Source organism: Acomys minous, assembly GCF_964271855.1.
Source record: "Acomys minous genome assembly, chromosome: 15".
In the NCBI taxonomy this organism is placed as follows: domain Eukaryota; kingdom Metazoa; phylum Chordata; class Mammalia; order Rodentia; family Muridae; genus Acomys; species Acomys minous.
The window spans coordinates 64560227-64583399 of record NC_140497.1 but is presented as its reverse complement, the minus strand read 5'-3'; positions in this window follow the sequence as shown (position 1 = coordinate 64583399).

Genomic DNA, 23173 nt, shown 5'->3' with positions numbered 1-23173 from the left:
TCTTTGTTGCAGAAGATTAATGAATTTTAAATGAAGATTATACCTTGTACTCACTATATACAAGAGTCACTTTTACAAGAAGAGTCAGCCACACAGGAGAAAAACCCATTTCAGACATTACTGAGTGAGAAATAAATATTCACTGAGGTAACCTATCAAAATTTTGACATTTGCTGGTTGTGACATTCAGCCTATCTTCAGAAATATAGGAAATGTGAGACGCAGAGTGTCATAGAGGGTGAATACATTAAATTTGCTTCTCACTTGTGTACATAAGGTGCAATGTTAGGTTTAAAATCCAGCCTGAAATGTTAAAATTACATGTGGGATACTGTCCTCAAAACTCCTTATACAATTCAACTAAATAACATAGCATAAAAATAAAACATAAATAATTATCTCCAGCTAGACCAAAAGATGATTATATCAATTTTCTTGTTTTTACACCTAAAATTTTTCTTTCTAGTATCCAGTAATTACTCAGTTTCTTTCTTTGAGGGTACGGATGAAATCTTTACTACTGCCTGGCTACTGTGATTTTATGTCCCACTTTCTTAATGGAAAGGAATCCTAATTTTTTAAAATGTTTGGCAAGGTGTATTGGCTGTGTCAGTGTATGTTTCTGCCTTTGCCTCAGGCGCATTTGCATGATGTGATTTCATGGAATTGAGAGGAAGTTAATTATCTCAGAATAGCATATCTCATCCTGTGGCGTTGAATGACCCTTTTCACAGGGCTTGCCTAAGACCACCGGAGCACAGATATTTACATTACAATTCATAGGAGTAGCAAAATTACAGTTATGAATTATCAATGAAAATAATGCTATAGCTGTGGGTGATTACAACTTGAGGAACGGTGTTAAAGTGTCACAGCATTAGGAAGGTTGAGAACCACTGTCTTAGAAGGAAACCTTGCTTTCTCAGCAGAGGACTAAGGTTTGACTCACATCCCTAACATTGATATAGTTATGTTGTGTCTTGAATAATGCATTTTGATTTTCTAGTATTCAATTAATAAATTGGAGATAAAAGTATGTATTCAGAATTATCTGAAGGTAGATGCATGCGCACACACGCACATACACACACACACACACACACACACACACACACACACACTTCATAATATTATATGGGTCTCTAGAGTTTTGTGTTCTTAAAGAAAAGTATTCAGTCAGGAGACACATACAGTTTAAGCAGAAATTTATTTAGAATGCAAAACAAAGCAAACACTCCAAAGAGAGGTTGGAGTGGGCTGTCCCTAAAGCAAGGAGCAATAAAATAGGTTCTGTGCTGTACCATTTTAATGAACATTTATGAAGCAGATAACATATCCATGGGGTAAAGTAACTATTTTTCCCTAATTACAGTGCCCCAGATCTACTTTGTGAGATATTTCTTCTCATCTTCATCATCTAGAAAATCACACAAGAGTGAAGGGAGTGTGAAAAAAACACTTTAAATGATAGCAAACAACACCAATCTTTTGAGGGTGTATACTCTTAATCAGTGTCCATGTGTGGGGAATGTCCTTATAACTTAGTTTCTAATATTACAAGAGCAACTTAATTTCAGCTTCAAGGATGTTTAATTTAAAGGGCATTATGATCACCAGGACACACAGATACCAAGATGCAATTGCAGTTTTTAAAAGTAATTTATGCAGATTACATCCATATTGTTGTCCCCTCACTTGTATCCGCCCGTTCCCCTCTTCCTCCATCTTTCACCCTACTCCCTTCTCCTAGACCTGTGACAGAAAGGAACCTCCTCCCCCATCTTATGATCACAGCCTATCAGGTCTCACCCAGACAGCGTGTTTCCCCTTCCTCTGAGTCCCACCAGACCTCCCCACCAAGGGGAGGTGGTCAAATAGGGGGCACCAGAGTTCATGTCAGAGTCAATTCCAGCTCTGCTCACAACTGTGGAGCCCCTATTCAGATCTAGCCAATGGACAGCACATTCTCCACAGTTGTGCAGGATTTTTTTTTTTCTTTTCAGTTACCTTTTATCTAATTTTTTACCTGTCTGGTATGAATAACAACTGTTCTTTTGATATTTGTTCTTCTTTCTCTCTCTGTCCCTCAAAGAAAACTGTCTTTATTTTTATATCTTAATCCTAACATTATTCCTTTAATCTCACTTTTCAAGTTCCTATAAACTCAAAATGAAACGTTATATAAACCCTCTAAATGCATCCAAAGCAGGAGATCCCAGAGAGATTCAATTACACTCAAAGAGAATTAGGTCAATCATTGGATACTTATAATGTCACATTTTATTTTTATTTTCTAAAATTATTTTTAGTTTATATGTATTATGGTTTTGCCTGCATGCATGTCTGTGCATGATGTGTGTCCCTGCTGCCCATGGAAGTCAGGAAACTCCACATCTTCTTGGGCTGGAGTGGGTACTTAGAATTCAGTCTGGGTCCTCTGCAAGGATACTTGTTGTTGTTGTTAACCCTTGTGCTGTCTCTCCAGCCCAATATAAAATGTTACAAAATAGTGGTTCTATTGCCCACTCGTGGTTCTTTAAATACACATGCTTTATGAACAATGCTATGCTTAGTCAGTGTATGTCAGATCTTCTTGATCAAAGTCAGTAGAATTCCCAAGTTAAGAATAGATACAGCTTCTTCATATATATATATTTTTTTTTCTTTTTCTTTTCCTTCTTGTTGGCTTTTCATAACAACTCAAGATGGACTCCCTTGTAAACATTGTATATTTTTGTAAATTTTGTAGACCCTCAAGACAGAAAAGTGGCTAGGCCACAGCCTGACGAGCTTCTGCAGCCTTCTCCTTCCCACTGCCGCCCGCCCCCCAACCCCCGCCCTGCGCCTCTCTGTTATAATAGTATTTCCAGCCTCTGTAACTGTCACAAAGGTCACCTCCAGCCCCCCAATGAGACCCTTCCCCAAAAGGCCACCACCCATCCATGATCAGGAAAACCCACCAATCCATAAGCTTCCCACCAAACCCCACCAATCCCTAAGCAGAAAAACTCACCAATCCTTGAACTCCCTCAAGCTCAGGACTTGAAATTCCACTTATCCTTACTCTGGAAATCTCTGCCCTAGAAAGCTCTACCTCCTAAGAAAGTTTATGTCAAGATTGTGTCTGCTCAGTTCCCTGCTGTCCTGTCCCAGCGGCAGGGGCAGCGAACCTGGGATTCATCTCTCTATACCCTCTACTCTCTCAATAAATCTCTTTTATTAAATTTGCTGCCTGGTGTGACTATCTCATTGGAAGAAGCCAAGAAGCAAGGAAGAGATGAAGGGAAAAGAGGAGAAGAGGAGCAGGTCTAAGAGTCCCGTGCTCCTCAGTTTATTTCGGGGACCACTCCCTGGGAGCAGCACTGCCTCTGTTAAGGAGGTCTTCTCTTAGAGCATTGTCGTTCCCGGGCTCCGATGTTTCCAGATGCCCTTGATTAGGGACTTTGCCCCACCTTATAGCTGTGCAGCTCCTGGGCAAGTCCCAGGGCACTTTTCCATCAGAACAGGAAGGCCAACACCCCTGCACTTCCTATCTAGTTTTCACACTATGATCTCAAATACACATTTTATTCCTTAAAATGTTTATTTCAGGTATCGAGCTCACAGTAATGCAAAAGCAACTAATGGACATTAGTTTAACAGCCTGTTCAGTGACCTCAATAACTAGTTCAGGGAGTTATTAGAATCTTTATTTGACAAAATACTTAACAAATGACTTTTCTCACTGTACTCCACATTATTTAGTGATGGAAGTGTGACTAAAGCAACAAAAAATAATTAGTGAACACATACATTTTATCTAGAACTTTTCATGAACTAATTTCTTTCTCACAATACCTCTGTATTTTGTCATCAAATCCTAGATGAAGAGATGGAGACAAAAAAAAATACCTGAGTAGTGTGGCCAAATTACATAACTACCAAAGAACTAGTTTATGTTTGCACTAATGATATCATGATGATATTTATGACCTTGATCTTCAACAGCTTGTCATCTATCTAGGGACACTATTAACTATGACCTTGTGGGTGTGTTTAAAGAGAAATGAAATGGGATTTTTTTTGTCTACATAAAGAATCAAGTCACACTTTTACTCTACTACTACTAATTATTTTTAATGTACCTGTGTCAGAAGTGACTCCAAATCATTACTTTGCTTTGAGCTTACCCATTGTAATTGGATGGTTGTGATTATGAGGTGCTTCTGTTACTGTTTTGTTTTGAGACAGGGCTTAGTACTATAGCCCAGATTTGCTTAGAATTTTTGATCCTCCTGTCTTCTTAGTAATGGGATTATAGCACTGTCTCTTCTCACATGAAAAGCTAAGAGAATAGTTTTTGTACAACACTTTCTAGACGTAGTGGTCATGCTTTTAACCTAGACTACAAAATGAAGATGTGGGATGGAGACCCATGAAGAAATGATGGAACTGGCTAAAATCCCAGCGACTCATGGCTCTACCACATTTCGAGAATGTGAAATAATGACATCATTGTACTATGTGTGTTGTCTATTGTGATGGGTAGAGATATAACCCACTGATTCTATTACTATGATGTCACAACAAAACCATAATATAAGAGTCTAAAATTGTAAAAAAGAAAAAATAATTTTGATTGGTATGTTGTAGTTGTGTACCTGAAAATGTTTTATATGATCTGAAACTTGAAGTGTAAATAAGACTTGTAAACATAGGGACCTCAAGGAAAGATCCAAATAACATAGAGACAGAGGCAGATTGATTTTTGAGTTGTCTGAGAAGAAATAATTCTGGGAGCAACACACAGTAGGCATAGGTTTGATTGGAAAAATCTGATTACTTTGTTGTGGCTTATGTGTAGATCAGTGTAGTACATGCTCATCTTTTGAGGAAAAAAGGCATTATTTATGGGGACACTCAAATAAAACGTTACAGGAGTTGGCCTAAGGTCTGTCTGGAAGACGGGTATTACTTTGGAAGCGAGAATGTTTGAGTAACCCGAGCTTGTTTCATTAACTCTGTTTTCTCCCACATAAAAGCAAAAAATGCTTGAGTGTTACCATGCAAATTGTTAGAAGCCATTAGCAAAAGTAAGAGACAGGTTGATGAAGTTTGAAGGGTGGTAGGAAGTGACACAGAATCTAAAATTTTACCATACTCGATAGCTAATGGGTGGGATTGGGAGGCATACAAGCACTATGTCATTGCTTAGCTGTTATTTGTCATTTTCTGCAGTGATTAGTAGAAAGTCAAAGTAAGAGTGACTCCTTAATGCTCAAACAAGATTGGGATAGTATTGAAATTAGCAGAGAAGTATTGTAAACTTTAAAATGCTGTACCCTCCTGCTTTTACTGGAATGCATTGGCTTTTGCAAATTTAATTTACTTATGATTTTAAATCACTGAATCAGAGAATTATATATCTAGTTAAATATTTGTTGGCAGGATATTTGATCACACTGTGACTGTGAACTGTAAAAATAAATAAATAAATAGATAGATAAAGAAAATGTTTCTAGTTGTAGAGTGGCTCAGCTCTAGCATACACCTTTAATACAAGAACTTTCTCTTTATTTTAAACAGGTGGTTGTGGTGTGGATCAGCCCTGTACACACCTTTAATGCAAAATCTTTTTGAATGCAGGATTAAATAAAGTTAACCCTAGGTCAAGAGACTTCACAAGTAACCAGCTGTCAGGGATTAAACAGAAAAGAGGGACTTAGAGGTAAAGGGTGTTTAAGAAAGCTTGGAGAGGAAGAAAGGGGCCTTTGGCTTTCGACTTTTTTCCTCCTGGGATATGAGCTTAGTAGTAGGAAAATCAGCTGGGTGTTTTCTCTACCTCTCTGAGTTCGTGGGTTTTCCCTAGAGCATCTGGGTCCTAAACTTTTATTGGTAAAATTGAATGTTTGGGATTTTCCTTTTTAGTAACAACAAACACTTTTTAATGAAGCAAACTTTTATTTTCTCCTCATTGTCATATTAAGTAATGAACAGTTATTACATTTGCTGACTCATGCCTCTTCCTTCCTAGTTCAAAAAGTAAGGACCCATCTCTTCTTAAATGGGCACTTGAAGTTGCTGTACCCATGATGGGTCGCCAGGACCACAACACAGCAGTGCTTAGGCGGATGCCAGATGAGGACCTTCCCATTCCTTTCTTCTTGCCTTTGTAGGGATGAACTTCCTTGAAACACAATTCGCACACTATATAGTTCACCCGGTGTTCTGATGTCAGTTCTCTAGCACATTCACAGTTGTACATTCTCAATTCCCCCCAAAGAAATCATATTGCCATTTGAAGTAATAGCTCACTTTCTCTGATCCATCCAGAGCCCAGATCTCCTTTGCCACACTATAGATTTGCCTGTTCTAGACATGTCATCTTAAGTAAATAAGTAACAATATCTCATCTTCTTTTTTTTACTCTTCTAAAATATATTTTATTAATTTATTCATATTACATCTCAATTGTTATCCCATCCCTTTGTATCCTCCCATTCCTCCCTCCCTCCCATTTCCCCCTTACTCCCCTCCCTTATGACTGTGACTGAGGGGGACCTCCTGCCCCTGTATATGAGCATAGGGTATCACGTCTCTTCTTGGTAGCCTGCTACCCTTCCTCTGAGTGATGGCAATATCTCATCTTCTAAACTGGCTCTTTTCCCCCACTTACTGTGTTTCAAGGTTCATTGGCATCCGCAGTGTGTATCAGTGCTCTATTCTTCCTTATGTCCAAATAATATTCTTAAGATAATATATATGTATATATATAAGATATATATATATACATACATATATATAAGATATATATATACATATATATATAAGATATATATATATATACATATATATATATCCACTCTTCAATGGACAGGTATTCAGTTTCTTTCTGTCTTTGACTATTAAATATAATAATCATCTGTGGACATCTATGTACAGAATTTTCTGTGGCTATAGTGTTTTCATGGCTACTATGTCAATGCTTAGCAGTAGTATTGAGACATATGGCGACTATGTTTAAGCAACTGAGGACTTCTCTGGCTGTTTACCAAAGCAGGTAAATAGTAAAGCCAGAGGGTAGTTAACAGGAACAGTTTTTTTTAATGCTGATCTTTACTACACACTTTGCCTTTTTGCAAGTACTGTACAAATAAGGTAGAAGTTGAAGATGAATGCTTAGCTTTTTTAGAGTGAATAAAATTATTTCCCTTTTCAGGAAAAATTTTTTTTGCTAGTGGATAAAGAAACATTAGTTACCTTACGTAAATGAAAAGGAACCTCTGTTTCCATGGAGCCAAAGAGGATGCAAAGCAGAGAAGCAGCCACTGATGAACACCATTTCCATCCCTTTGCATAAGCTTTGTTTGTATTTCCCTTACCAGATCAAATCTTAACATTCTTTGTTACATCCTCATCTTACTCCAATGCCTCCTTCTGGGCATAAAAGTGCCTCCCCAGAGTCCTAACCCAAACCTTTCCTGGGCTGCGTGACTGTTGTGCCTACGGATCTCCAGAGGAACGAAGAATTTAGCTAAGCATGCAGGCTTGTCTTCTCAATAGGAAAAAGGTAAAAAAACCAAAACCAAAACCAAAACCAAAAACAAAAAAACCCAAAACAATAAAATAAACAATAAAACCCAAACCAAAACAAAAGGAAATCACACCCCCCTTCCGATTTTCTGTTTAGGCGAATTGAAAGTGATTAATAGCCTGGTTACCTGTGTTATCTGTTGGGCCAGGCCATACAAAGCTCCTCCAACCCGGACCAGAGGTGGCTAATAATCTAAATTCCACAGCCTGCACCAGAGGTAGCTAATAGCCAAAGTGAGATCTAGGTTATTTGTCTGACTGAGACCAGACCATGTCCTTAGGCCCTTAATCTAGTACAGTTAGTCTGTCTCTAGACGCCGTCTTCTTGAAAGAAATGGCCCTGAGTCCTGTTTCAGTGTAATCATGCTTCCTTGTGCACGAGGGATTGTATTATACTAGGAAACTTTTCTCCCCAAATTGTACTGTGTGTGCATTTGTTGAGAGTGAGCCACCTGATGTCAGACTCCTTACAAGCTTTGATTTAGTTGCTGAAGTCAATCTGAACCAAGTTTTCATCTCATCTCTTTGGCGTTCACTTCTCTGCCTGACACTTCCTGAGAACCCCTCACCACTCACCCCTCACCCAACAAATCCCTAACCCCAACTGCTCTCCAGATCAGTCTGTATCGTAATTCTTGGCTCACAAAGAGTCATTACCTCCATGGGTACATCCTGTTCATGTGAAACAATGCTTTAAATGGTCCTTGGGGGTTTGAAGTGAGGAATCTAAGTGGGTGAGTTTGCCTTGAAGGGACTCTGTTCTTTGAATAATGTTACTATGGAGTGTCTGAAATATTAGTAAGTATTAGCAGGTGCCTATTGCTGTTCATTGTAGACAATGACTTCTTAAGTAGCTTATAAAACAGACGACAGAATTGTAGCATGAATCTGACATATGAGGACAAAATAAAGTGATTACTGCAAGGCTATTTTGGGAAAATAGCTATTTTCCAAATCCTTGTACAATGCTGGCCGGATTTTAGGCGTAGGTATTTCTGTTGCAAAGTTCTGTAATCTGTGGTGGGTGAAGCACAGTATGTCAGAACATATATTTGCTATTTTATTAGTCACCAAAACAATGACCATGGTTAGTATTTAAGACTTTCTAGGGAAAATCAGTATATTCTTCATTGTGACGCCACAGAGATGAAGTGGTGGATGCCACAGTTCTGTATTGTTATATTTACAGAGACAAACTGGTAGATGATAGGGAAAGAAAATTGAAACAAACATTTACTCTCCTCTAGCCCCTCAATTTTTAAGAAGTCTAATATATGATGAATGAGGATCCTTCTCTCTACCAAAGAGTTCCATAATCTTTTAAACCTTTCTTACAGTGTGAGCTAAAAAGGGATAATTTAAACCATCTAACACCCAATAAGACACCACAAATTCAAATGAGAATATAAGAGGTCCTTTATCATTTTCTAAACAATGACAGCCCCAGGAAGTTGCAATAGTTTTGGGTGGGCCACAACATCCATTTATTATTTGAAAGGCCTATGAAGCAAGACAATTTCTTAATTGATATAAAGTTATGCATTCACCATAATAAACTACTATTTATGGGATTGTTCTTTATTGTGAGTTATTATCACAATGATCTTCAATTCATTTACAAGGATGGATCAAAATCCATTTGAAAAACACATCTTTTTCCTGCAAAATTTTCTTTTCTACAAAAAATGGAGGAGAGAAAGTAAAATTTACAAATGGAGAATCAAAGGAGAATCTTTCCCTTCATTTTTATGGAAATTCCATGTTAAGAATCACTAATTTAATACCTTGGGCACATAATGCTTTTTGTTGTCTCAGTATTCTAAGTGAGAAATGGACTGACAATTAACATATAAGGTTCTTTGATGCTTAAGTACATGGGAAGTCGCTTTGCTCAAGGCGGTCAGAGATATTTCATAAACTAATTGACCTTGGTGGGTGGCGGCAATATAGCCCCATGCTCCAAAGTGACAAAAAGGATAGACAGCTAGCTTAAAATAAATTCAAAAGTTGTCAAATGTGTCTGAGAGTGGAACAAGGAAAGTAGTTCTGAAAGGTGTATTTAGGGCCTGCTTTGCTGTACATGTTCGTGCCCTTGACTGGAAACAGAAGGCCCCATTTCCAGCCTTTCATTCTGACTTCATATGTGATAGAAATAGTTTGGTCTTCTGTTGCAAGCACCTCTGGGGAGATGTCAAAGCTATATTCCCACAGAGTTAGAGTAACGAGCTCTACAGCATTATATTAATAATTTTTTTTGATGACTCTTATTTGTTCTTACATATAACACTCAAGGACAAAAGGTTACTGGTGACCGTGTGTGATTTCACTTATGTGACACTGTGGAAGAGATAAAGGCATAGTGAAACACAGTGCTTGCCAGAGGTAGAACATGCTGTGAGGATAAAGAGTAACTCCAGGGAGATTTTTTAGAAGTCATGGATTTAGTTTGGATCTGGAATTCTTTTGGATATTATATTATTATATAATATATATACACACAGATATATATTTCTCTGTGTGTGTATATATCACAGACAGTCCTTAGAGCTAACCTTATGAAAGATCAACTTAACTGATATAAATTTATAATTAAATAAAATTGAAACGATGACTTGGTTTTCAGTAATAAGCTCTACATTTTGTTCTTAAATGGTAAAATGGTGGTTAAGTGGTTTCTAGGCATGGGTTTCAGGATAAATTGTAAATACCTGGGCCATTAAATATCTGTTCATTTTATTGATGACAATGGGACTGAGAGAAATACTCCTATAATATGGCCTTGGAATGATCTGAGCAAGAGATCAAGACAAACTTGGGAACCTTTCAATACCTTCACTTTCTAAACTTCTCCAATAGAATGAAAGTGAGTTTTTAAAAAATTTTTCCCAGTATTAAAAAAGCGTTTATAGAAAAAAACTCAGTGCAGTTTGCTATCAATTCTCATGTTTTTAAGAGAGAAGAAAGAATTGTCCCAATATCATTATTCTTAAATAATTTGCTTTAGGTTGCAATTTCTAGTCTATCTTAGTGGTATGAAAATAGTATATGGTTTGGGTTTTCATATTTTCAAAATTGAATAACGTATTTCATAATATGAAAACAATGTAAAAATAGACCTATAATCCCTATATCAGGGAAGCAGAGGCAGGAGAATCAAGATTTTTTTTCTTAGGACATATCATGCACCTGGGCAGCAGAGCGTAATTTTCAACACACACACACACACACACACACACACACACACACACACACACACACACTTGGATATATGTGAAATTTGCAAACAATAGAATATGCCAAAGAAAAACTATAGACAAATAGCTATGAATTCACATTAGCTAGAAAATTCAATGTCTATACTCTTTGGGTTCTAACTAAATTGGACAATTCAGCATGTTTTTAACGCCTGACTTCAGAAAGCACCTAAAGCCTCATCTTTGCCTTGAATAGTTTTGATAAACAATTAAATATTTATACTGTATTTTGGAGCACACTGAAATGAGATTTTTCAGAAACAAATTGCCTCATTAATGGTGTCTGTTTTTATCCCTTATTAGCCTTACAACTTCTCTATTTATACTAAAAGGTAATGATTTCCTTCATCATCTAACATTTATCAGTTTCCACCCTCAGATATTCAGGTTAGTAGAAAATCACAATGAAAGCAAAAGGGCTGGTCCAGCACATAGATGCCTACTGAGCATGGTGAGACTTCACAACTATTTACACCTTGGTGAAGATCCAGGCTAACATTATGAATCTCAGGCTGTCTATAGATTGACAGATTGAGGTAAAGTAAGGGTTGATAGCCAATGTGCAGATATTTTTTCTCTCAAAGTGATTTCCTTGCTTGTTTATAAACAGTCATGCTCACAACATGTGGACCAACAAAAAAAAGAGAATGAGATCCCAAAATATCCTGCTATGGCAGGTGTTGTTTATCCCACAATTGTTTAGGTTATGGATAAATAATAATCATGTCCAAGTTTATGATGGAGGCAACAAGAAGAAAGGGAATGCCTTGTATTATTAAACTACAAAGAAAGTTTTGATTGGAGAAGATTGGAGACTTAGTATTGTTAGAAAATCTAACTTAGTTTTCTTTGAAACTGCTCTAAATGATCACTCATTCACTGTAAAGAACTATTATATATATCTGACTTTTTAACTCTAAGTTAGTCAAGATGTTCTTGCTAAATGCCCCCTTTTACCAAAGCATCTTCTAGTCATAACAAGTTGTACCTACAAAAATTGGGTGTATTTAGTCAGCACAAACAGTTTCAGGAAACAAGTAATAACTACATATTATGTTTATGTTACAAACGGCTTTCTGTTATGTGTTAGTTCATATAAAGGTAAAAATAGATAGAGACATAGCTCCTTTAGCATAGATGGTTCTTATCCAGTGTTTTGTTTTTGTTTTTGTTTTTTGTTTTGATTAAGCCGTGAGAATCACAAGACGTTACCTCCAAGCTTTCAAAACCAGAGACTCACAGCTCTTGGTGCTCAAGCTAGAAGGCTGTTGCAAATAGCTTAGAAACCAGTACCCAGTAGCCAGATACATAGCACTAGAGCCACTGCTTGGTCTTCGGTCTCCTGTTTTTGGCTCTTTATAACATATCATCTTTTGTATTTTAAGCTCCTCTGCCAACCTGTGTAGCCTATTGTAGAGCTGGCCCTTGGTGGTTCTCTAGAATGCTTCAGCCATCTCTAAGTGTTGCAACCCAGAGCTGAGGAGTCATGTCTTCAGCTCTCAGGGACTCACTGCCATTCTTCAGCATCCTCCTTTCATTCAAGGCCTCTGTTGTGAACCTCGACAAACAAACAAGCAAACAAACAAAGAAACAAACCAAACCACAAAACAATGAAAAGCAATGAGAAAAAGCCCCAAGGCAGACACAAGTCTTAAACCCACTTAGCCTTTTTACTATGTTTTTTAAGTTATGTGATTTTTTTCATTAAGTAATTTATTATTTACTTGACCTGCCAATCACAGTTTTTCCTCACTCCTCTATTTCCAGTCCTTTCCTCTTACCTCCCTTCACCTCCCTCCATTGCCCGCTCCCTTTCTCCTCAGAAAAGAGGAGGCCTTCCATAGATATCAACTCCCTTTAACACATCAAGTTGCAGTAGGACTAACACATCTCCCATTGAGGCTAGACAAGGCAGCCCAGTTAGGGGAAAGGCATCTCAAGACAGGCAACAGAGTCAGGTACAGCCCCTGCTCCAGTTGTTAGGTGATCCACATGAAACCCAAGTTGCACATCTGTTATATATGTGTAGGGCACCTACGTCTGTCCCATGCATATTCTTTGGTTGGTAGTTCACTTTCTGTGATCCATTATGAGCCCAGGTTAGTTGTTTCTGTAGATTTTCTTGTGATTCCCACAACCTCTCTGGCTTCTTCAATACCTTCTCTCCCTCTTCCACAAGATTCCCAGAGATTTACCTAATGTTTGGCTGTCGGTATCTGCATCTGTAATAAAAAATTACTTTAGATGTGATAATTTCATACATGTATACATTACATTTTGCTCACACTCATTTCTCTTTAATTCTCCTCCCATCTCATCCCCATTCTGCTTCCTTCCACTAACTCCCCATTCCACTTTGATGCATTTTTTTTTGTTGTTGTTGTTCTGTTTGGCTTTGTAGCCCACTGAGTTTCAACCGAGTCACTTGCATAGGCATGGATTTGAAGACGTCTACTGGAGCAAGAGTAACTCACCATCCATGGTTTTTGAGACATAATGAACCCAGAGCTTACGGATTTTGATAACCTGGCTAGTAAGAATTGGGTAGCCCCCAGGGATCTGCTTGTCTTCTTCCCTACGGCGCCGAGGTTACAGATGCCCTCCATGAGATGTACTTTCTTGTGTGACCCTGAGGATCTGAACTCAGGTTCTTGTGCTTCTGTGGCAATCATTTACCCACCAAGCGCCCTCTCCAGCCTTGCTAATCAAGATACTTCCCAAGGAACACTGAAATTCTTGTCTTGATGGAACTGTTCAGAAAGACAGTGTGCACACTTCTGTATAGAATGATGAAATTCCCAGGAATAAGAGCATGGGAAATATTTCTTTTTCAGTACTGAGGGATAATTGATCACAGGCCTAGAAACTGACTCATTAGTTAACATTACAAATAAAGAACATGCTTGTCTAACATGCTCCTCCACATAACAAGGACATATGCTCAACCATGTTCATAGCAGCCTTATTCATAATAGTCAGAACATGGACACATGCTAAATTTCCCTCAATTGAGGAATGTATAAAGAAACTGTGGTACATTTACACCATGGAATACTACTCTGCTATTAAATCAAGGAAATCTCAAAATTTGTGGACAAATGGATGGAACTAGAAATGATCATAATGAGTGAGTTAACCCAGACCCAGAAAGACTCACATGGTGCATACTCACTCATAATTGGACACTAGCCCAAAAGTCATGTCCCGTGAAAGTCTTCACTTACCAGGAGATTGGGATAGATGTGAAGACATCTTATTGGGACTCTAGGTTAGATAAACATAGGAGAATGTATAAAAAAATAGAAGGATCCAGAGGGTCACAGAAATGTACAAGAAGAACATCATGACAGGGGGATCAGTGCCCAGGGGCTCTGCTCAAACTATCGTACCAAGCAAGGACAATACAAGCAATAAACATCCAATTCCTACTCTGATCTAGGCAATAGACAGGACATTGTCCACAGTTGTGTGGAGAGTGGGGACTGACTCTGACATGAACTATGATGCCCTGTATTTGACCACTTCCCCTTGATGGGGAGGCCTGGTGTTACTCAGAAAAAGATTAAGCAGGATAACAAGATGAAACTTGAATGGCTGTGACCATATAGTGGGGAAGGAGGTCCCCCTCGGTCATAGACCTAGGTGAGGGGAATAGGGTGAAAGTAGGAGGGAGGGAGGAATGGGAGGATACAAGTGATGGGATAACAATTGAGATGTAATCTGAATAAATTAATAAAAAAAGAAATGGGAAAAAACCTTCAAAAAATAAAATACATGGTTATCTAACTCTGATGAACCTAAATATGACTCATTTTAAATGCCTGGTCATTATATTTTGTTATTTTATGAGGAAGTGGTTGGTTAAGCTCTAATAGTTATTTACACAACATAGTGCTGTGTATATTTCTGATGTGGATGTGAACAAATAACCAGTGCTAAGCCTTAATGTTCTGATTATGAAATCTTCCGAATTAAATTATTTGATGACAGAAGGTAAAATGAAACGATAAATACACATGGATCCCAGGCTTTGAAATACATCAGCTTATATGGTTATTAATTTTGCTTTCCATTTTTATTGGAGAGTACATATTTTATGAAGTTTTAATGTGCCTTCAAATTATTGCTTGAAGTAGTCATCCTTGAATACCTCCTCTAAATGTTTTATTCATGATGAAAGTACTGCCTGTCTTCTCATATCAAAGTAACAAACAGGCAGTCTTAAGAATTATATGACCTTGGTACACAAAGTTATTTATTTATTACTAAGAAAAAGAAACTCAAAGATGGGCATGCTAGTAATTTCTGTGGTAGATGTGACCAGCCATAAAAGGAATTTTTATTCTCTTGGCTCAATTGTTGTCTGGGAGGCTTACTGCCTCCTTCTGCTAACCCAGGCCTAGCCCTGGAAGCTTCTAGCCTCCGTGCAATCTAACCTAGGTATAGAATGTTTTCAGCCTATGGAACTTAATGCTTAATAAGCTCACCCTTACTTGTTCTTTCTGAGCTCTGGGCTTGTTGGATCAATTCAGCTGTTCTGAATCAAACTCTTCTCCCAGCTGACTTATTCCATTTGGCTTTGATCTCAACTCCTGAATTGCTCTGGTTGGCCTCAAACTAACTCCATCAATCTTTTCTAACCTTCTGGATCCTGCTCATTCTCTGGTCATTCTGTCTTCACCTGTGTCTAGCTTTCTCTCCCTCCCTCCCTCCCTCTCTCTCTCTCTCTCTCTCTTTCTCTCTCTTCTTTCTCCCTCCTTCCTTCTCTCCCTCTCTCTCTTCCTCCATCCCTCCTTCCCTCTCTCCTTCTCTGTTTTGACCCCTCATTAGCTTCCTTTTCCTCTCTTTTCTCATGAGAGTTGGGAGTATGCTATTCTGTCAGATCTTTCTCTAATTTGTCACTTTTTCTACCACTCACTTAGACATCACTTTCAAACACGGGTGGTTCCTTCTACAAACTTTATTTATCTACATTGTTTGGGATTAAAGGCATGTACCCCCAGGCCTGGATGTAAGCTTTTCTTTACCCGATACCTGCACTATTCCAGGCTGGCCTTGAACTCAGAATCTCTTTGCCTCTGTATCCTGGATTAAAGGCATGTTTGTATTTCAGCTAGATGACACAGACCTAGAAGATCCTTGGATGTGCTCTCCTGAGAGCTGGATCACATAGAGCTAGAAGATTTTTAGATGTGATCTCTTGGCAGAACAGCCATGTTCTGAATTAACATTCCTTTACAAGCAGCTTCGGAATGATTCTTTTCCATGTTAGATAAAGCTGTAAGTACCTCCCCACTCACTATGTGTCTTTCCATGTCACTTATGAATTTCTCATTAGTGGAGTACATTCTTCTGACTACTTGGTGATTTTTGGGAGTCAACAGAAGTTGATTCAAGGCTAGAAGTCTTCAACACTGAGTTCCTTGATGCTCTTGCTTCTTTAAGTAGACGGCAAGAAGACAGCCTCAGTGCTTGAACTGTTCTTTCATCTTCATAAGAGAACAAGACAGTTTTCAGGAGTAGAAATGTAGCTGTTCAGCCAGAACTGAGCTGGAACTGGTCAGTGAACATTGACTGATATAAAGGATTTTTGTTTCAAGACATTTTCATGTTTGTTTGCAACACATAGTTATGCAAGAATATTACAAATTAAATTTATTTGAAATGAAACTATTTCACTCTTCTTATTTCAAAAATAAGTTACAAGCCAACATCTAAATTTTTGTTTAAGATCCTGTATGCTTAGGTCTCAAATATTTATATTATTATTTTAATCTTAAAATGTCTATAATTCATCACATGTTCTTCATATATTACAAACTGTTTCCTATATTCCCTTATACCTTGCCTCTGACAGTAGCCATATTGTATGCAAAGATCTTATGGACAATTCTAATCTTATTTCCCCTTCACTTTTTTCTACATGTAAGAATAATTGTATTTCTTATACATTAGTTTATCCATTGTATCTATTAGCAGTTCTGAAACATTACCGAGAGAAGACATGTTGAATGAAGTAAAATGAAATGAACAGAATGAAATAAAAATGTGCCACCTTTATTCTGAGACATCATATGCAATCTTAATAGTTTTTATGTACCATAGTTAGGATTTTCAAATTTTTCCTTTGGTTTACTTTCTAACACATAGAACATGATTAACATAAGAAGTATGCCTTTTAAATATTACTGAGCTATTTATTAAGTCAAAGTATTACAAATCTGTTGCATATTCTTCTTAATATTTCCCATGGACTAAGACTTCATTTTCACTTTTGCTAGTGCCTAAGACTAACTGAAGGGTTTTCTGTTCCCATAGTAACAGTAGTTAGCTTTTACAGTGGTTTTCTCCATATTTTAAACATTACATTATTTCATTACCAAAACTTAAGAGGTTTGTGGCAAATAATATTGTCTGTTCCTGATGGCTAAAAGAAACATGATTTCCTGTTCTTTCTGCTTGTATTTAAATTTGACTTTTAAATTATACTTATTTTAATGTGACTCCATTCCCTTTTGTGTTTTGAGCTTTATTGTGTTCCAATTACTACAGTCTATCTTTATTCGTTTTTAAATTTATTTTTCTCACTGTGTTTTCTAATAAAAATGGCTTTTATCCATCAAATTTAGATTCTAGCTATTAAGTTCTGAAAAGAAGCATAGTAAATGGTGGGTTTAGGGTAGATTGAAATGGCTTCTGTAAGACAAAGCTAGTCTCCATCAAATAATCAAAGATTTGTGCATGGCTTGAGGACATTGTTGGAAAAGAGACATATGCAGGTGTAGTATATTGATAAATAGGGACAGGAGCTGGTGCTATTTGCACTGGGAGTAACATACATATAAACAAACAACAAGAAAACATTGGACAGTGGAGGCAAGCAGGGTCATTACACCTTTTATTAAGATTGTATTTATGATTTTTCTGTTATTCATATCAAATGCTTTACTTTGATAAGACATTTGGGATGAACTCATACACGTATGCTTTGCAAGTTTACTCCTCATGCATTTGATGCTTGTGTTTTGATTCTGACGAGTTCTATTATATTTATAATTTTAAAGGTTTGTTTACTATTTTTTTCCTCTAATTGTTGAGAGAACGTTTAGGGATTTCCTAAGGTTACAGAAGGGGGGGGGGGAGAGAGGGAGAATCATCAGTTTTTACAAAGCTAACTGACTTGGTAAACTTCTTCTCTCAAGCTGTGTAGCCAGAAGCTGTGGTTAGATGGCTTAGCACTGTTGTTCAAATTAAATGCAAAGTAACACTTTTCCCTTTTAACCACAAACCATGTTATAACTCAATCTCATGCTCACGTCTTCGTATTCTCAGGTGAGTGAACTTCAGAGCTGAAAAAAGTAAATGGATAAAATAAAATGATGAAAGATAAAAACCAAATGCCATGTTGGGGAAACATCAGTAAGTGGTTTTAATTCTTACTTTCTGCACATCGAGTGTGTTTTAAGGTTTTGGAAATGAAGAAGAAAGTAGAGAGGTCAATGAAATGGCTCAGTGTTTAAAGTCACTTGTCACCATGCTTGCTGACCTGAGATCAACCCCTGTTACTTATATGATAGATGGGGAAAAATGACTTTTCACAAATTGTTTCTGATCTTCACACAGGTATCGTGGACTCCGTGGGATCTGTGCACATGCATGTGTGTGCATGCACACACACACATGTTAAATAATTTTTAAAAAACGAAGCAAGAAAAAACAATAAGAGAAAAGTTGTTCATTGTTAGTTAGTCAAAGATTTCAGGGGCAAGTGCTTATTACAGGAAATTAGCTTTTGCAGGAAACCAAGTAGTACTGGGCTGACTGAACACATATACTGTGAAAGATGTTATCTTGGCCACTTGCTATTTCAGGAGGCATGTGTGTTAGTGAGTCTTCTGTTCTCTGCAATTAGTGCTTTGTGTTCCCTAATTAACTTAATGCCCATCAATTAGCAGGTATTGTTCTCAGCCTAAAAAGCGAATTTCAGTAAATTGTGCATATAAATGTGAGGTTATAAAGCAATTCTTGTGAGCTTCATTGTACCGACTTGACTACTCTTAATGATTATAACAATGAAATGTTGAAAGTTCATTTTATTCACGATGTATACCAGGTATATTATCCTTTCAATTTAGCCTCCTTTTGCTGTTGTAGAGTGAAGTACAAAATGTTTTATTGTTTGTCTTGTTTTGGGTTTTGGTCTTCATATGTTGCATAGGTTAGCCTTGAACTCAAAATGTAGCCCATGTTGGCCTTGAACTTCTGAAAGTTCAAGAGTTAGGATTACAAATGTGCCTAGCTATGCTCATGTTACAAAAATATTATTTAAACTTAAATAAAGATTGTAAATATAATAACAAATAGTTTGTGGCATTTAGGGTCAGGCTACTTTGATATTTTTTATCATGTTCATTCATCTTCTGAAGAAAAAAATAGCTAATGTAATTGAGAGAAATGGAGAAGACTTTAAGGTCTAGGAAAACTTGGAGTTAAAAGGGAAATTTTCACATTTTAATTATTGTGTATGTATATGAATATGTGCGTACTCATATACACACTGCTGATACCTGCAGAAACAGGAGGCATCAGATTTTTCTCAAGCTGGAGATATAAATGGCTTTGAGCTGCCTGACTTGGGTTGAGGATATTGAACTAGGGTCTTATGCATGGACCCTTTGTACTCTAAACTACTAAGCCATTTTTCCCAGCTCCAAAAAGCCTATTTAAAAAAAAATGCTGTGTGTTTATCAAATTAAAAGACACAGACTGGTTGAATCAACAAATAAACAAAATCCATCTATCTCTTGTTTCCAAGAAACATATCTTAGCATTAAAAATAGACAACGCTGTAGAATGAATGGCTGGACACAGGCATTCCAGACAAATAAGAAAAGGAAATAATCAGGCATTCATATCAGAAAAAAAACCTTCAAATTAAAACTAATCAAAAGTGATGAAGAGAGATACTTAATTCTAACCAAGGGAATAGTAAAGCAAGAAAACATTACCACCCTAAACATATGTGTACCAAGCCTGTGAAACCTAATTTCATTTTTATAAAAGTACTTTTGGGTTTAAAGATGCTGACTAATATAGGCTTATTAACAGAAGGCAATTTCAATACCTCATTTTGTCTAATTAACAGGTCATCTGAACAAAAATGAGAAACATCAGAATTAAATGGCATCATACATCACATGAATTTAACAAATAAACGGAATATTCCACTCAAACACCAAAGAATACACATTCTACTCAGAAGCACATGGAATCTTCTCTAAAATAGACCACATCCTGGGACAAAACACAAATATTTACACATTTAAAAGACCAGAATAACTCTGTGTATCCTATCTGACCATAATGCAATAAAATTTTAAATTGACAATACACAAGTCTCTAGTAAATACACTAACTCATGGAGATTAACCAACTCATTACTGAGTGATGAATGGATCAAAGAAGAAATCAAGAAAGAAATAAAAACCCTCTGTAACTAAGTGGAAATGAAACCAACACAGCAAAACATTTGGGAAAAATTTAGAACAGTTCTATGAGGAAAATAGCTCCAAGCGCCTACATTAAAAAATCAGGAAGAGCACACATAAATGACTTAATGTTGTAACTAAAAAAATTCAGAAAAATAAGAACAAGCCAAACTCAAACCCAGTTTACATCAAGAAATAATAAAAATCAGAGCGGAAGTTAAAAAAAAAGAAGCAATTAAAACAATACAAAGACTTAACAAATCTAAGATTCTTTGTGGAGATAAAATTAACTGAAGAAAGGAAAGGGGGCAATGATATAATGATATTATACTCTTAAAAAATAAAACAATTGATTAAAAATACTTACTATATCCTGGTCTGCATGTGCCATGATAGCCTTGTACAGTCAGAAAAATGACTTGTAGAGTATATTTCCTTCCCCACATTTACATGGCTTTCAAGAAGCCAACTTTGGTTATCAGGCATGAGTGTCAAGCACTTTTATGCAGTGAACCATGTCATTGGCTCCATATACTGTTTTGTTTGTTTGTTTGTTTAGTGTGTGTGTGTGTGTGTGTGTGTGTGTGTGTGTGTGTGTGTGTGTGTATGTGTATTTCAACACAGGGTTTCTCGGTGTAGTCTGGCTGTCCTGGAACTAGCTATTTAGAGCAGGATGGAACCAAATTCACAGAGATCCACCTACCTCTGCCTCCTAACTGCTGGGACTAAAGGCATAAGCCAACACAGCCTGGAAACATACTGCTTTTATAATAAAAAAAATTTGTTCTTTTAATGGTACTAGGATGATATATAGTGGTTTCTACAATCCTATATGGTTCATCATTTTAAACAAAGAATTCATAGGTTCTTTTGAATAAGAATAGAGAATTTTGCTCTTTAAGATATATTTGGTGTTGAAGAATAACATCTTAATATGTCATAGTCTTACTATACCAATCTAAACTTGTCTGATATCTTTAGAAGCATGTAACAATTTGGCCATGATAGACTTCTAAAAACGAGAAGACATTTTACAGTGCATATGTCCTATAGTTTGTAATATTTACAGTTGGTGCATTTATAGGGTAGCACATATCCTAATTTGATGACTCTAATGACCAACTCAGTAGACAAGGAAAGTTGCCTCAGTTATACTTTTTAGTAGTGATTTTGCTTGATTTAACTGCAAAGAGTTCTCCAGCTATGGCATGTAGTATATGTGAAATATACTACTTACAAGATGTGGTACCTCACTAAAACTGTTAAGTATATCTAGATTTCAGTCTTGCTAAGTTATGTACGGAGTGCCATAGTAATACTTAGTATGTAAAATGGCAGGGACACAGGTGATTTCCAATTTTATATGTTCTCTTGTCAGCTCCCCTCAGTATCTGATGGATCTGTATTGTTTGTAAGCTTTATGTCAACTAGAATCTTTCTTTTTCACACTTCTAAGTTTGAATCTTAAAACGTATGAATTCTAATGTTCTCTAAATACTACAGGAGGGTGCTTATATATTTGATTATTATGGAAACTATGATATCTTAATTACCACTGTCTTTTTAGTTTGTGCCTTAATTGGTTCTTTACAACTTCAATAGAATCTACTGTTTCTATATTCTTAGATAGGAAGGAGAAATAAGAATGTTTGCTTTATATTTAGAGAGGAAAGCAAAAGAGAAAAATGAATGGAGGAAAGAGAAAAGAGAGAGGGGAGATTGAGAATTTTCTGGGATCTAATTTTAGTAAGAAAATCCTTATAATGAGTATAGAAAACTTCTAAAATAACAGCACAACTTAGACACAATAATGAATTGCTTAAAGCAATCCCAACCCTCTCATCTGTGAGGAATTCAGAAATATTATCATGTGGCTGAATACAAAAGGACAGGCTAGAGATTATAGCATTTCCGAACATCATCACTGGTGTTCACCACAGTCTTAGAGATGTCACCAAAGATATTTAAGTGAAAAGCTAGTAAAATCGCTCTGGTTTTAACATGAAATTTAATATAACATTTGAATATTTGAAATAATTAATAGTTATAGTTTACTTAATTAAATTCTCATTAAATGCTGTCATCACTTGATATACAAAATTTCAAGTATCACCAAACTTCAGGCAGCTGTCCTAAGCTCCCAGAAATACCAACAGGAAATCTGTGATCAAGAGCCTTTGAATTCAGCAACAATAAAGATTCCTTGAGATCAAAAGCATTTATTGATAGCAAATATCAAGAAAAAAATCTATCCAGAAAATCCAAGTGATATTGTAAAAGCAGCTAAACTTTGTTGAACTCAAAATGTCTGATGTGGTAATTGCTATGGGTTATGTTGCTTAATTAATTCGTTAACTTCATAACTTTGAAACAAGCATTTTAAAATCCATTCAGTTGACATATACAGCCACATGGAAATGACTATAAGTGATTTCTGAAGAGGAAAGAAAACTGGCAAAGAATTGATGTGTTCTTTGAGTTCTTTCGCACTTTAAATTCTTTGTTTAAATTCCACTTCCAGATTTCAGGAGTACTTTTGTACTCAGTCAGGAACAGATCAGATGCCATTCTCCATTTTGGAAATCTGTTACACCAGGTGTATTTTCTTGAGGCTTGTATGTGACTTCCATTAGTGTTAATGAGGGTTGCGCTCATGCATAGAATGGTGAGCATATCCATTATCTCTAAAGGGCAGCTTTCTTTTTAATGTATTGCTCACTCAAAATTTTATTACATGTTTCCCTAGTGCTTATATGACAGCTTCACTTCTCTATTTATAGAAACAATGAGGAGCAATTGTGCGATTAATGGCAGTTTTTAATGCCAGGAACTTATCCTTCAACCTAGCATCGTTCAAAT